Source organism: Varanus komodoensis, unplaced genomic scaffold, assembly GCF_004798865.1.
Source record: "Varanus komodoensis strain SLA01 unplaced genomic scaffold, ASM479886v1 scaffold32, whole genome shotgun sequence".
Lineage (NCBI taxonomy): Eukaryota > Metazoa > Chordata > Lepidosauria > Squamata > Varanidae > Varanus > Varanus komodoensis.
Window position 1 is genome coordinate 1,814,308 of NW_025335798.1, and position 11,781 is coordinate 1,826,088.

The following is an 11,781-nucleotide window of genomic DNA, read 5'->3' on the forward strand; positions in this document are numbered from 1 at the left end:
TTGTTTTGGGTGCACATTGTCAAGAGCTGCAGGCTGGGTTTCAGATGAATCAGAATCAGGAGAAGAAGGTGGAAAGGAGCAGGAAGGGCCTGAGAATGTGGGCCATCCAGAGACATTGAGATGAAAGAGCAGGGACACTTATCTCAAGGCCAGCCTCCTCAGGTGGGCAGGCAGTCCAGGGAAATCATCAAGATGTGCAGTTGGTGGGAGGGGACTTGGAGCAAGGGAGTTTCTCAGACACAGATGAGGCAGCCTGGCTCTTGACCCCATGAGGAGGGTGGCCCAATTAGAGGATCAGCTTGCAGCAAGGAGGTGTGCTCATTTTCAGAAGGCCCTTCCCAAAGGGGTGGGGCCCAGGCATGCTCATAAGGAGAGTTCCTAAAGGTGAATACTAGGTTGGGTTCAACAAACCTTTCTGCACTCTCAGAGATTCACTCTGCATGTTTTGTGCATTTGGTCAGTAAAGAACACTTTGCAAAGAAAAAGTTTCCGGCTCTGAATGCGTGAAGGAAGAACTTCAGTTCCTGATGCTTTGGATATTTACATATCAGTAATTGCTAATTTCAGCATGTTTGATATTTCGAGGGCTGTGTTGGTTGATTTGTTTCAATTTTCTTTCACTTTGGTGAAATTAACAATAAAAATAACTGAAAAAAATCTAAACAGATTCCAGATAAAAAATTAAAAAGAATGAACAGCATGTGCATAAACATGGGCTACATATGTCCATTTAGGCTGTTCAGATAGCATCTGTGCCTAAGGCATTATAAACGATTTTGAGCCATCCTGCCAAGGAAGATCTGTATGTTGCATGTGGGAATGCGGAATGTTAGGGTGTCCACAGTAGCAGTGACACTCTCTCTGCCGGTGCTCTGGGCCAGGCAAAGCAGTAAAGGTATTGCTTTTAAGCATGCAGATTATCTGTGCCATCAAACTACTAGTGCCTATTTGTATATGCTGAAGTACATGAGTGGGTGCTTGTACGCCACCCACTGCCGTTCTAGGAGGAAAAGGCACTGGTATGATTTCAAGGCAAAAGCTGGAATGAAAATGTGTATGTGCCTGAAAAGCATCTTCTCATTATTCAGACTTCTTTAAGCATGGATCTCCCCACCCCAAGCTAATCAGCAGCAGATTGGTATGTACTACTTCTGTACAAGCTTCTGGATGGCACAATCACCACTTGTTTCTTTTTTCACAGAGGGAGGGTTTCTTGCGTGATGATGCGTTGCCACTGTCAGGGGAGGGGAATCACCGGCCTGTGGGCTTACTCTGGTTTCACAGAAGTTCCCCCTCCAGTCTGTGGCAGTTCTTGCCACAGAACCACTGAAAGGGAAAGGGGTTTCTTGCCATATGAAAGGGCCTCTTCCACAGCACTGGGGCAGTTTCCTATTTCTCATTGCTAAATAGGGAGGTTTAGAATCTGCGGTCCAGTGGAAACAGAACCAGTCACTATTCAAAGTCACTGCTCTGCACAGGGAAACATCTTTGGTCTGAAAGGAAATCTATTTGCATTTGCTGTCTGTGGCATTGAAGGAAATGGTACAGCAAGATGTTTGTCAGTGCATGAACACCATATTGCGGGATGAGGATACAAGCCACGGCAGGAGTTAACTAGTGTCAACTCTCACAATCCCAATGTGTGGCATAGTTGCTAACTATAATGAATAATGGAGGAATGGATGAATAACAGAAATGATGAATATATGGAAAAATCTACATCCTACAAAAATTCAGAAGAAATACTTCTCACTTGAATTCTAAATAGTAAGGCATGAGAAGAACCAGGAATTCATTATCAGTTCCTTAGTAAAACTCACATTTGTGTGTGGAAAACATGTCTTTGTCTCTGGGATAGGAGAAGCAGGTTGCACCAAGTGGTCAGCCCACAGATGTGGGTAAACAGCTATAAGGAATCAGCTTTTCAACTGGTTGCTGGTGGTCTCTTGTACAAGCTATGAAGTTGGGTTTGCAATGGGCCTGGAAAACAGCACTTTTTCTTAAAAAGAAAATGTGTATCCAAACCCTAACCCTTAAACCTGGCAGTTGGATTTGCTTATACTTTTCTGCCCTATATATTTGTTGCTGCATAAGGTATAGAGCAGACGCCTGATCAGTCCTGGGTCATCTGACTTTCCTAGTAAATACACAGCAGCCCTCCAAAATCACAGGCAAAGGTCCCCACCATTTGTGCTTCCTTAAAGGAAGATGCAAGGCCCTGAAGAAGTTACCTGCTCTTTGCAAACCATATGCTCTTTAGCTGATCTCTGATCTCTCCCCTAACTAAGGCCCTCAAGGCACAGACAAAATGGATTTAGTTGTGCTAGTTCACATCATCAAACCACAGTATATGCAGAAGTGCCCTAGTTCTCTGTACCTCATTCTGAGATAGCAGAATTCCCTGTTTCTGCAATGAAAGTCTAACCTTCTTTAGGCTGGTCTAGGTTGGATTTAAGGAACTGGACCTTTCCAGAGGGAGTTCAGGTTTTTTGAATCAGACTGTGTGTGACGTCTTCAGCTAGTAAAAGGTTTGTCAAGTTCTATGGGTCTTCCCCTAACCTATACAGAAAGCCAAGAGATACTAGAATAAAATTTCCACCCAAAGTAGTGCTGTAAACCAGTTTCCCAGGAAGAATCTGGAGCTGCCTCCTTGGAATATTTCCATGATAACACTGAATAAACACTTAGCCAGGGCTGTGTTTGAAATTTGCTGAGACCTGAGTCCATGCAGAAGATCTGACCATCCTTCATTAAAGAACTGAAATGTTTACATTCTTTGTTTCCTGACCTGCACTTCAATCCCAAGCAGCTTCCCAAAGCAGCTTACAAATGAAACAACCAAGAACAAAGCAACTCAGAATACAAGAAAACCATGTAGAAGAAGGCTAAAACCACACAAAACATGTAAAAACAGTATTGTTGTCATAAAAACAGTACAGTGTTGGTACCCAAAGGCATTCTTAAAGAACCAGTTTTTCACTGCCCATTGAAAGGTAGGAAGTGACATAGACCATGCAACCTGCCTGTAGAGGGAGATGCAAGAACCATGGCATCTCTGCTGAAAGGCACCGCCTCTCTTGCCCACCCACCTCACTGCTGAAGTTGGGGTATCACAGCTAGGACCAAAGTGCACAAGCAAGCACAGGTGGGATGAGGCAGCCCTTTAGAAATTCTGTCCCCTCTTAGTAGCCTTGGGCGGCAGCAATCACTGGTAGTAATCAGTGATTATAGGTAGCTGCTACACAGCCATAGAAACATAGAAACAGAGCAAGTCAGAAGGGGTCTCCCGGGCCATCTAGTCTGACCTCCGGCACCAGCTGGCTCTGCTCACGACATGCCCACCATGTGGACCTCCACCCTATCCTTGAACACCCGCACCGATGGGGCCTCAACGACCTCTCGTGGAATCCCATTCCACACCCTCGGGGTCCTGACTGTCAGGAAGTGCTTCCTGGCATCCAAACGAAACCTTGGCTCCCTGAGCTTTGCTCCGTTGAAGCGCATTCTGCCTTCCTCTGCAGGGGAGAACAGGTCTCTACCCATCTCCATGTGACAACCCCTCACATGCCTGTATGTCACCAACATATCCCCTCTGAGTCTTCTCTTCTCCAGGCTGAAGAGACCCAGTTTCCTCAGTCTCGCCTCATACGGCATCCCCTGCAAACCGGCCACCAACCTTGTGGCCCTACGCTGCACTGACTCCAACCTAGCTATATCCCTTCTGTAATGAGGGACCCAAAACTGAACACAATACTCCAGTTGCGGGCGCACCAGAGTCGTGTAGAGTGGTAGTGATACCTCTCTTGATCTAGAAGTCACACTTCTGGCTATGCAACCAAGGGTGGCGTTCGCCCTCTTGACCATCGCATCACACTGCTGACTCATGTTTAGCCTGCAGTCAACCAGTACCCCGAGGTCCCTTTCACAAGTGCTGCTCTCCAGCCACTTGTCCCCTAACCCATACTTTTGACAGCTATTCCTATGCCCCAAGTGCAAGACCTTGCACTTATCCACATTGAACGCCATCCTGTTGTCTCCTGCCCACTTCCATAGTCTGTCCAGATCCTTTTGGATCTGGAGTACCTGTTCCTCAGTTGTGGCCACTGCTCCAGTTTTAGTGTCGTCTGCAAATTTGATCAGCAGACTGTTCACCCCTTCTTCCATGTCGTTAATGAAAAGATTAAACAGGATCGGCCCCAGGACAGAGCCCTGGGGGACTTTGCTTGTCACTGGCCGCCATCCCGATGATTCCCCGCTAATGGTTACCTTCTGCTTTTGGTCAGTCATCCATGCCCTAATCCACCAGACAGTGCGTTGGTGTATCCCAAAACTCCTCAGTTTCTCCACCAGGATATCATGGGGCACTTTGTCAAAGGCCTTGCTGAAATCCAGGTATACCACATCCACTGCATCCCCTCCATCTAGCCATCTCGAAACCTTGTCATAGGATTCCACAAGGTTTGTCTGGCAGGACCTGTTTTTGCGGAAGCCGTGTTGTGTGGCTGTCAGCCTCCCTTCCCTATCTAGCATCACTAGATCTCTCTCTATTATGAGCCTTTCCATTGTTTTTCCTACAATGGATGTAAGGCTAACCGGTCTATAATTCCCCATGTCCTTTCTACTACCCTTTTTGAAAATTGGGGCCACTGATGCCACCCTCCAGTCCTCTGGAACGTCACCCATTCTCCACGAGGTCTCAAAAATGGAGGCCAGCCGGCGTGAGAGAACCCCTGCCAACTCTCTAAGTACCCTCGGGTGTAACCCGTCAGGGCCTGGCACCTTTGTAATGTCCAATGCCCTGAGGAGCCCCTCGACTTCAAGGGGGGTGACTCTAATCTGTGCCCCTAAGTCCCCAGCCTCATCTAATCTCCTATGCGGATATCTGCCATTTTCCTGTACTCTCAGGATCAAGAAATGGGAGCGGTTGCTGTTGCTTAATAATAATGGCAATGCCCTCTGCATGTGCACAGAGACATTCTTCTATTGTTATGCTGGCTGCACGTGAGTGTCAGTTCTTTCAAATACATGTTTTGGGGATGAAACTGTGTGTTAAACCACACGATGCCCCAGTTCTGCACCTTCCAGCTACGTATGACACCGTGAGCAGGGGAGTACGTACTGTATGTTCAGGGCAACCACAGTGTCAACCTGAAAGGGGGTCCTTCCACTCGAGACTGCAGATACTGCCAAGTCACAGAAAACATGGGACATGTTCTCAGACACATGGATATGTAGGTGCAATTCTGCTAAGGAGGTGTAGTCCCCAAGTATTCCCAAACAATTTCCAGTCATCAAGAGCCATAGGGAAACCCAGTGCAGGGACAAAGATACGTAGGTAAACCTCAAGTAGAAATATTAACATTACAACACCACTTACAGGCAGCATAAAAATGATTTGGTAATGGCTGGACTTTGTCTCCCACGCTAAACCCTTCAGAATCAGAAGGTGATGAGCCCCTCAATCTATCAGATTGAACCAGAAAATATATTTGTGCCTAATTCCAAACACAGGGGAACTCTGAGGGAGTAGTTATAGGCAACTCAGTGACTAAGCACACTTTGCTAACAGTGCCACAGTGCCATTTGCCCTATGTCTCCTAAAGACAGAATGTTTAGTGTGGCTTCGCCAAGCTTACAAAACTCTCTGCCGACTAGTATCAAGCACCATCACCAGTAAGCTTCTGTCCCTTGCTCCAAACATCTATTTTCCCACAAGTTTTTCCTGATCTGTGGCCCAGCTTACATGCCCACCATTGTTTTTTGCAGAGTGGTTTTAGTGCTGACATCTCTGCCTTGGAATTTTTTGGATTTGCTTTCATCCACTGCTCAGATATTTCTTACAGTATGACCAGTGTATAAATTTAACTAACAGACAAACCAAATTAGTTTGAGACCAAAATATTTTCCTTCTATTTGAAAACAAAACGCCTTGTAGCCTTCCCCTCAACTCTCCTATCTGCTGCTTTTTAACAACCTGCAGTTGGAGAGGGGCCACTTACATGCACATTCCCTGGTGTATGCTGAAGCCAAATTCTCACCAGCAGCATCCAAAGCAGAATCCGCCAGAATGATTGCTGTTTCACTGACTGAAGGCTATTCCACTCCATAATTCCATTTGTGATTAGGGGGCCAAAAGTAGTTCCCTGGTTGGGATGGGGCGGGGGGGGGGGGGGGAAGCACTCTGTATGTGTTCTGAGAAACCAAGTAGCAACTATTGCCCAGAAAGGGAAAAATGTCCCTTTGAAAAGCACAATGCATATACAATGGAAAGGAGGAAGATTAGGTTAGCTCCCTTGGGTTCCTTGCAGGAAAAAAAAGATGGGGCATAAATATAACAAATATAGTAAATAAATAAATTTCAGAACTGACAATGTGCTATTGGTTACTTTGCTTATTCTGTCCTCTATTACACCCCCACAAAAAATCACAGCTTAGTTTATAATGAACCTTCTGAAGCGGCTGGAAAAGGAATTTGGGACTTCAGACAAAGATGCCCAAACCAACCTACTGCTGATGGGTTTCCTCAAAAGAATAAACGGAATGGTGGAATGGGGGGGCGGCAACACTGATGGCATTTTAAAGCAGTTCTACAAACGTTCTGTTTAGTAAGTGAGACAAACTTAATTACCATGGGATTATTTTTTTGCACTTTCTAAAATAACGTTTGATACCCGTTAAGAAAAAATAATGAGTACTTTTAGAACAGCAAGTGAAACTAACTCATGTACAATGGCTTTTTTTGCAAGAGAGTTTTTAAAAATGGTAATACCGAACACAATCCAGACTACGTTTAGCACTCTTAGCTCCTCCCAGTGCAATCAAAGGAACTTAATGAGCATACTGACATGTCCCCCATGAGACTCAATGGGGACTTGAAAATGCTGAACTGAGGCTGGAGCAAGCCCACTGTCATCCTTCATGGTGCTCTCTTTATTACTCAACCCCAGTCAGACTTATCATTTGCAAAAACAGTTTATTACCAAAAAAAATGTTCATTCATAAATATGACTATGCTAGACCATTTTTGCATTTTTTCATTATTATGCCTCAAAACTCACCCAACAATTCCTTTATTAAGAGTTCTGAAAAAGATGATTGCGCAGTGTTGCACACTAAAACACATTATGAATTTCAAAAAAGTCTTAAAACCCAGCAATCAATTCTTGCCTGTCACCAGACATTCCTGCCCCTGTTGCTATATTTGTTCATACAGAGTAATGCATAATCCTATGAAGCGTTATTTAATGGCTGCACATTTCTAGTCTTCCCATGCATGTATGAATCGGACATGTGGATCATTGGTTTTGGTAAAACTGGAAGGTGCTTTTCGCTCTCTCCTGCTCCTGTGCTGGACATGAACATACCTCTTTGGTCCGCCTCTTGTCACAGACCAGCATTCCCAACATGGTGTCCTCCACATGTGCTGGACTACAAGTCCCAGCATTCTCCCTTGCTGGTAGTGGTAGCCCAGCCCATCTAGGGGGCATGATGGTGGGGGAGAATGTCACAAATGGCAGGCAGAGTGGTTCTGGCACCTTGCCAGTCATTGCAGTGTTGCAGCACAAGCTCCTGTCCTGACATAACCAGGGCCTCCTTTTTGCTGCAGCATCAACAATTTGCTCTACTTTGGTTTCAACCCCACAGACTCTCTGCCAGGTCTGCAAATGCCTTCTCCCTCTGCAGCTGACAGTGACACCAGCTTTGGTGGACAAGGAAATTGCTGTTTTTATTTACCCAAACACAACACTAAAACACTTTCTGAGTTACTTCTTCAGGTTTCAAAAACACCCCAATTCAGGATAGGCTTTTTCACCTTTTTCTGTGCTTATTGGTGGCCATAGAATCACTCCAGTGAAACTTCTGACTGTAGAAACTTACCCTAAGAAACTGTTACAAGAAAATGCAAAAAAACAGCTTCTGAGGCTAAAGGCGCATTTACGAGGTTATGCAAGCACATGTATTTCTAACCAGCCCAAGGCCAATGCTGTGGGGAAGGGGGGTCCATGGGGTTGGAGCAAGCACAACCGCCATCGTATGGTTTACAGTCCAGAGGATGGGAACAGGGAGAAACAGTCACGGTTCTGTGTCGCGTATGTCTTTGCACTGTACCACTCATCGTAACAGCAAGTTCAAGCAAAGAGAAGGTAGCAATGGCATTCACAGAACCTTTGTATTAAATTCTAAAATGCCGCCATCCCACTCTCTTGTAGGGAAGAAGGAGCAGGTGAGTAGGTGGGAAAATGTACTGCCCGTTCTGCTTGTGCAACATCTGGCTGTTGCTGGATCAGACAGCAGACTCTCAAGTACTGCACTGAACCCAAGGCAAGGCAAGGCAAGGCAAGGCAAGGCAAGGCAAGGCAAGGCAAGGCTTGGGAAACAAGAGATTAACTGTAGACTAGACTAAAGCGTGGGCATTGTGTACTTCCATTGACCTTATGCTGTTGATCATTTGAGGTGGGTGGGTGGACTTACCTATAGTTTATGCTATAATTGGTGGTTGCAAAAATACATTTAGGAGAGGTGTGAAACTGAGGGATGGAAAATCTAAGATAAAGCTGCAAAGTCACTAAGCAGAAGCAAAGACTTCAGAGAAAACACGCAAATGCATGTGAATGTATGCATTTTTAAAGGTCTGGATTAGGTTATTTATACACTGAATATGCCCCATCTGGCACCAAGATGGAAGGACCAATATTCTCTCCTCCAAAGAAGAGTTGGGACTGTGCATGGCAAGCCATACTGTCCTGGCCAAATAATTCCTGATACTCTTGTATTTCAAAGAAGTGCTGATCTTCTGCTCCACAGTAAATCTCTCAAGAGCCCAGAATGGGATTGGGCTCACATCTGCACAAAGACATAATCAAGCTGATTATGGAGTCTCTTTTGGGGCCATTACCAGATTTCCCTTTATGCTACTTGACACATGACATTATGACTCTTTGCCATATTGCAAAGAACCTTATTTGCAATATGGCCCTCCACTGCTATGCACGTATTTGGGCCATGCAGTCTTCAAGTTCCTGGAAGATGTTGCCATTTCTATGCCTTTGGTTCAGTTTACTCTGAATGATCTGTTGCTGCCAGCATCAGAAGCGATAGGCCTCTGAATACCCATTGTGGGAACATGAGCAGGAGGGTCATGAGTAAATATGTTTTAAGTTGTCTAAAATTCAAGAACGTGAGTTCAAGATTTCTTACAAGTTCTCCCATCTTTTATCCTCATAATAAGCTTGGGAGGTGAGTTAGAGAAATTGTGACTAGCTTAACTTACCATGGACAAACATTTATTTACTTATTTCATATTTCTATGCCCCTTTTCTGATGCCAGTTAAAGTGATATTTAAACATGTCAATAATAAATAAAAACCAAAAAGAAAGCAAACAACTAAAAGCAATCTTAAAAACCATAATAACAATTTTACAAATTGAAGGGATACTAGAAGTTGGAATGTTTTGCCCCTTTGTGGATCACTTTATACTTGCTGACAATACGCTACATTTGCCATTTTGATGTCCATTCCCCAGTTTGGAAACATCCTTTTGGAGCTCCTCACAAGCCCTTTGTGTTTAAAATAATTTGGAGATTAGCAAACTTGGTCACTTCAGTGATCTAATTCTAGATCATGTATAAATAAGTTCAAAAGCATTGGTCCCAATACTGATCCATGTGGAACCCCACAATTTATCATGTTTTTTGCTCTATAAGACGCACTTTTCCCCTCCTCAAAAGTAAGGGGAAATGTCTGTGCGTCTTATAGAGCGAATGTGTGTGTGCCCGACGCCCGGGACGCTGCCAGCCCGCCTGCACCACGTGGCACCACCTGGCCAGCACACACTCGGCACGCGCTGCTTCACACCGCCCCCTCTGGTGCAGGTGAGAGCTGTGCCGCTCAGGGGGAGCGGTGCGGAGGAGGAGGAGCTGCAGGCTTTAACCCACTGGCTGCACGGAGAGACGGACTGCTCACCCCCACTGCCCGGGAAGACCTGCCGCTGCCGCCGTGCCGCCCGGAAGACCACCGCCGGCATGCTGCCGGCCCGGCTGCACCACACCTGGCCAGCAAGCGCTTGGCACGCGCTGCTCCGCCCCCCTCCTCCGGTGCAGGTGAAAGCTGTTAATCACAGGTCAGTGTGTGTTTTCAAATGGCAACCCGTCTTTTAATGAAGCCCATGGGGAAGTGATGGGGAATGTGCCTGTGATTATCAGGAAGCTTTCCATGGATCCCTCCTCTAAAAACTAGGTGCGTCTTATGGTCAGGTGCATCTTATAGAGCAAAAAATACGGTACCTCTCTCCATTGGGAGAATTTACTATTTATTCCTACTCTCTGCTTTCTGTTAGCTCTCCTCTTATCCCACGACTGCTACATTTGCTCAGGAATCTTTGATGAAGAATTTTGACAAAGACCTTTGGAAGTCCAAGTTAAAACTCCTCTTACACTAAAGCACTTGTTCTCCTCTCTGCAGGACAGCCCACCCCTCTTCTCTAGTGCAAACCCTCTCCCGTGATACCCACTTTTCAACTTGTCACCCGCGCTGTGCTTTATAAAACTTTAACGCTAATGGCCCCATAAACTCCTGTAATGATGCTGCAGTGGCCTGGAGAGGCCAGGACGCTCACATGAAGGTAGGGCCTGCGTCACACAAGGACCAGAGCTGTGGCCTCTGCAGTGATACTTGGTCAGCGAAAGTAGACCATCCGTGCATACTGGCTGCTCCGTGTGTGTGTGGTGGGGAAGGTTAGGGTTAAGGTTAATAAAAGTCAGCTGAGATGAGAGAGTTAGAGGTAAGAGTCTGTCCCTTCCTCAGCCTCTCACCTTGTTCCGCAAAAGGTCACCTGCCTGCCGCCGCCACCCACCTCAGGCTGCTCTCCTGTCAGAACTCATAAACCGAGCGAGTTGCTGGGCCTGACCAGGGAGACCCCGGAGGAGAAAGGAAATCGACAGACGGGAAGCATGAATCTTTTATGCACCTACCGAGCCACTGGCGAGACCAGGCAGGGCTGGCAGGAGAGCAGGGCACTCTGTTGAGGAGGCCAGGCAGTAGCCTGCAAGGTTGGGTAGGAGGGAGAAGGGTCATGCCCTCCTCTTCTCAGCAGAAGCCCAGCAAAGTGGGAAGGGATGGAACAGCACAGCTCCAAGAGGTCTAGAAAGGCTAGAAAACTCATTGCCTTGCCAGCTGCTTGATTTACTTTGTACCCTGTTCCTCCCTCCCTCCCTCCCTCTCCCTCCCTCCCTCCCTCCCCCCCCCCCTCTCTCTCTCTCTCTCTCTCTCTCTCACACACACACACACACACACACACACACACACACAATCCATGCAGCCTATTCCACAGTCGAAAGCCAGAAAACTGACAAGGGGGCAAAGGCACTCCAAGGCTTACATTTTTCGATTGAACTGTAAATATCAGAAGTGGGGCCCCCAGGAGAAAGGACCTGAGAGATCTTGCTGGTCTTGTTCAGCAGCAGGTGTCCAAAGTCTTTCTGTGTTTCCCGCTTATCATAGACTCTGTCATACAGCTTTCCACTGATGTCTGCTGTGCTGACTCAGTGGAAAAGCTACCTCCGAGGCTCCATGTAAGTTGTCCGCATGCTCAGCAGGGTTTCTCTGGGACTCCGTACAGCATCCTCCTCCCCACACCTGTGCCCAGATGAAGCACAAACAGAAGTGCAAGCAGCCATCAGTGAGTGCACCACAGACCCCTCCTTCATTAAGTGGGTTGCCCCAGAGCCACCATGAGGACTAGCAGGCACAGTGGCTTCCAGGCCATTTTCTCCTCTGGAGG